Source organism: Onychomys torridus, chromosome 6, assembly GCF_903995425.1.
Source record: "Onychomys torridus chromosome 6, mOncTor1.1, whole genome shotgun sequence".
Classification (NCBI taxonomy): domain Eukaryota; kingdom Metazoa; phylum Chordata; class Mammalia; order Rodentia; family Cricetidae; genus Onychomys; species Onychomys torridus.
Genome location: NC_050448.1, coordinates 56,057,226 through 56,062,230, shown reverse-complemented (window position 1 = coordinate 56,062,230; position 5,005 = coordinate 56,057,226). Strand labels below are relative to the sequence as shown.

At 44.7% G+C, this 5,005-nt stretch overlaps 1 long non-coding RNA gene across 2 annotated transcripts; it reads left to right on the top strand.

Moving 5' to 3' along the window:
* The first annotated feature begins 1,084 nt into the window (after window positions 1-1,084).
* Window positions 1,085-3,578, top strand: LOC118585997. Of its 2 annotated transcripts, none has more exons than XR_004945266.1 (3): window positions 1,085-1,159; window positions 2,975-3,034; window positions 3,502-3,578. It is a non-coding gene; the product is annotated as an uncharacterized LOC118585997 (long non-coding RNA). The 2 variants fall into 2 exon arrangements; XR_004945265.1 differs by having other exon boundaries at window positions 3,462-3,578.
* Window positions 3,579-5,005: the final 1,427 nt, after the last annotated feature.

Here is a 5,005-nt window from a genome sequence, read left to right as displayed (position 1 = left end):
ATATTGAAAACGATAAAGAACGGCTGCCTTTAAGGTGAGGGTGATACATGTGGGAATACGTAGAATTCCTTGTGGTTTTGTTGATGTGCCTTGGTTTTCTTTCACTTTTTTTGGTCGGGTTGTGTAGTAGTTGCCAAACCAACTAGCTGAGATGTGCCTAGGTTCGTGAGGCACACCCCCAGGTATGTCTGGAATGGCATTTCCATCGATAATTAGACCATAAGGGTTCTCTGCACTAATTAGTGAATTGATCCTTTGATGTACTCATAATATGATGGCAGAATTGGACAGTACAAGGTAGGGGGTAGGCCTGTTTTGAGGAGGGAGTTGGCTGGGATGTGTCTTTATCCCTTTTCTTTATGTTCTCTGCGCCCTGTCTACAGTGCCTTTTCTGCTATGGTGGACTGGTCCTTTAGATCAAGAGAGTCGAAGACGGTTTCCCATAGGAGGAGTTGTCTCATGTATCTTGGTCACAGTAACACAAAGGAAGCTGGTACAACTGGGAAGGGGCACAATGGCCTTCCCTGAAACTGCTTAGTCTGCTTTGTGGAGGAAGCTTAAAACTGGTCTCAGCATCAGGGATGATAACGGAAGAGTTGGAGGCTGAAACACGGCTCCGTTTCTATCCCGACTAATCACAAAACAACTGGGTTAGGATCTCGGGTGCCGTAGCTGCAAACATTTCTATGGCAACAGAAGTTGATTAGGCTGTGGGAAGCTATTTCTGAGTAGTTTCGTCTCAGTGCATACCTATCTAATTGGAGACAGTTGTACCCACAGTTGCCTCCCATCCCCCCAACTTCGGTCTCCTCTTGCAGTTCCTTTAAATGTCAGGCATTTGTGCTAAAAATAGCCGTTCCATTTTCCGGTGACTCCACCCAGGTCAGTCTGGCTGCTCTCCTGGTTTCGGAGGAGGGAATTCACATTGGAGTTTTGTGAACAAGTCTTCGTATTATTTCTTCTCCCCTCTGAGGACCGGTGACCCACACCCCTTTTCCTCCGCTGGGCTGCTGTGTCCTTTGCATGCAAAGTTCCTAAGTCTGCTGAGCAGAACAAATGCCAAGAATTGCATCCAGCCGTGGGGACAGGAAATCTGAGGGAGTGTGTACCAGAGCAAACACTGCGAGTGGGAAATGTCATGGTTGAGGAAAGGAATCCTGTAAGTCCTTAAAAAAGACACTGCTGGAGAGATCAGTGGGGAGCACTGGATGAAAGGGACGCAGAAAAGGTGAGGGGGCGTAAAGGTGAGGCAGGCAAGCATAGAATAGCAACCTGGGACTCCCTCCGTCTGGTTTGGGCTTCATACATTTCCCTCTTTCATCTGCCCACGGCAGACTAGACCCACACTGGTATTACCCTGAACGTGCGTGCGAGCGCACACACATCCACACCTCCCTTTCCCCCTCCATTGCAACAAGCTGCACACACACTCTACTTGGAACAGTGGACTAAGTTTCTCCTGCCCCAAATAACCAGCAGGCATTGGCATTTTCTACTCCATTGCACTCTAATTACATCTGGGTTCAAGGGTGTGGGAGTTACCGATTCAGTCTGAACTAGTTTGGGATGCAGGTGTTGACAGTTGCCTGGAAGATCCAAGAAAGGAACGTCTGTTGGGCCAGCCTGTCTAGTCTTTAGTAAACCAAAGAGAGGCTGCGGGAGAGACACCGGGTCTAGGTGCTGCCACATTCCTAAGACCCCCACCCACCTCCTACAAAGCGTCACAGCCATCTTTTTTCTCTGGCTGACTGGGCTGCTGAAGGTCAGGCGCCTGCCTCTTTTCTGCCTCCTGTCCCTTTTAAGCTGCCTCAGAAATTTAACAGGCGCAACAAAGTAAGCTGCCCTCCTAGTGAATTTTAAAGAAAACTCCCCATTTGCCATTGTTAGATTATTTGAAGTGGAAAGAGAGGCTTGGTCTGACGTTAGGTGGGAACATGTTTGTTCACAGCAAGGGAGCATGTTGTCACCTACGTGTGCAGATGGTTAAAATGCCTACAGAAGAAGATGGGATCATGCCACTTATAGGAGTGGAAATGACTTCTGTAGTCCGACAGGGAAGCTGGGAAGTGTAGTCTTCCAGCAGGAAACTACCATTCCTAACTCAGAGAGGATATTTAAAAAATTCAGGGCAGGGGTTTTATAGTTGTTTTCTGCTGAGGAAGGCCTTTGACAGAGAGGGTAGTTCTGGGTCCACTGAAGGAGGGCTCCTCTAGTTATGTAGTGTGTGTGTGTGTGTGTGTGTGTGTGTGTGTGTGTGTGTGTGTGGAGGGGAAGCGTCTTAACTTGACCACCTGAGCTGAATCAGGAGATTGTCATCCTGTAGTCCTGAAGAGACTTGGAAAACAATTGTAAGAGGGTTGAAAGCAGATGATTTGGTTACAGAGTCAAACTGAGAGATTTTTCTGGAAGGAAAGTTGAGAGATAGGGAGGAGTGGAGGTGTGACGGACAGTGAGCCAGTGACAGAAGATGGGTATAGACTTGATTCTGTTGGGATCACTGTACCAAAATGCGCTAGCGGAAGCAGTAGGGGGTTACAGAGCATCAAAGGAGAGGAGGAGGAGGAAATAGAAGACTGATGTAAAGAATTTCACCTGGCCTGGGGAGAAAGGGATGAAGGTACAGCCTATGAAAGGTCTTTTTGCAGGTTTAACAGGGACAAACTGAACAAATGGAGCTGCTGTGACTGACAGCTATGGAGAGGGTTTGTATGGGACATTTTGTCTGGGTGATGTCCAGTAAGTAAAACATTTGAAAGATGGTGAAAAGAGGTGTGAGGATAATGAGGAGGAAGGCGTGCCAGGGGAGGAGCCAGGGGAGGAGGGATCCAGAAGGAATTTTTGTCTGGTCCACATTTCAAACAAATTGTGTGTGTGTGTGTGTGTGTGTGTGTGTGTGTGTGTGTGTAAGCAGCATCATTTTTGGAGGAGAGGGGTACACATCCCATTTCTCCATCTAGTCCTTTTTGTATTGCAGCAGTCAAAGAGTCTGGTGGGTCCTGAGGATGTTAAGCTGATCTGAGCTGGTGAGACAGAGGTAAACTGATGCCCAGACTTCTTCTTCCGGTTGTCTTAATTTTGAGTCCCCAAAACAATGTCCAAAGTGGTGAAAAGAGAGATGAACTGAATGGCCCATGGCCTAGGAGTGCCCTTTTAGAGGTCACCTGAACTGCTTTCAAGGGTTTGGGGGGCATTAACCTCTCTAACTGCTGCATGGCTGACAGAGGGGTGCTGAGGGGAGCAGCAGTTGGAGAGACGGTCCACCCCAGCGGCCAGGATAAAACCAAACAGTTGGCAAAAAATCCAGAACATGTAAGGAGGCTGTCACTGTACAGCTTTGTGAGGAACATGGAGAGATAGAGTTACATGAAGAAAACTTTTACATCAAAGTCAACATGAGGTTAAATTTAAAGTTAGTGTAAGGTTAAAGGCAATTGACAGCTGCCGGGCCATGTGTTCTGCAGAAGGAAAAGGTGACTGTAATCAGCTGTGTGTTTACATCAGGCTCCTGCAGAAGCAACAAAGCACCTGGAAGCTGTGTAAAAGAAGTCAGTTAAAGTCAGCATCCACGGAATGAATCCGAACAAGTAAGTGCCTAGGTTATATTTCTTGCTTCCAAGTATGATGAACTTTGTATATCTGCCTCAAATACTGACAATATCAGCTATTATTTAATGAACAAAAAAACAGTATCTCAAGTAAAATACAATTTTTGGTTAGAAAAAATTGTGATTAGGTAAATTTCTAAAAATTGGGATTATCACCTTAAGTAATCATATATAGTATTTGAAAACATGACTTCATACATGTTTATCAAGTTGTTATGCCTATATCCCAGGATTATATAGTAAATATATTTAATAATGGGAGGCTATGTAAAGAGACAAGGTAATTCTAAGTTGTATTCCCCCAAAGTAAATGATTTCCTTTTCTCTTCCCCCTTTCTCTTTTCTCTTTAAATATCTTCTCATGCATTACATGCCGACTGAAGTTTTCCCTCCCCCAACTTCTCCCAGTTCCCCCTCCCACCTCCCTTCTCCTCTAAATCCATTTCTCCTCCACTTCTCTTTAAAAAAAAAAAAAAAAAAAAAAAAGAGCAGTCCTTTCAGGGATATCAACAGAACATGCATAACAAGGTACAATAAGGCTAGGCATAAGCCCTCATAGCAAGGCTGGATGAGGTAACCCAGTAGGAGGAAAAGGGTCCCAAGAGCAGGCAAAAGAATCAGAGACAGCCCACTCCATTCCCACTGTTAGGAGTCCCACAAGAACACCAAGCTGAGAAGAAGGTATATTCTTTTGTGTTTGGGTGAAATATTCTGTAAATTCTGTGAGGATTGATCAAAGATTTAAGCTTTAGTAGCATGTCCCTTACAGTCATGGGTATCCTTGAATTTGGGGCATAGGTGTTGAGAATTGAGACATCATCTTGGTGGATTTTTCCTTTGAGTTATGAAGTGTCCTTACCTGTCTCTTTTGATTAATTCTGGTTTGAAGTCTATTTTGTTAGATCTTAGAATGGCTTGTTTCTTAGTTCCATTTGCTTGGAAAATCTTTTCCCAACCCTTTACTCTGAGGTAATATCTATCTTTGATGTTGAGGTATGTGGCAGAAGGATGCATCTTGTTTTCCCATCCCTTCTGTTAGTCTGTGTCTTTTTATTAGGGAATTGAGTCCATTGATATTGAGAAATAACAATGAGCAATGATTGTTAATTCCTGTTATTTTGTTGTTGTTGTTGGTGTGTGTGTGTGTGTGTGTGTGTGTGTGTGTGTGTGTGTGTACGCTCATGCATCCCTGCTTTTGCTGGTGTGAGATTTTCAATGATTTTCCTCCTTAGGTTGATCTTTTCCTTCTAGTCTCTTCTGTAGGCCTGAATTTGTGGATAGATAGTGCTAAAGGTGATTTGGACTACACAGACTGGCTCAGGTGCTTTCAGAGGGGAAGAATATTATTAAGTGGCCCAAAGACCATTTTCTTGTGATATTTTGCTGTGGCTGCTGTTCGC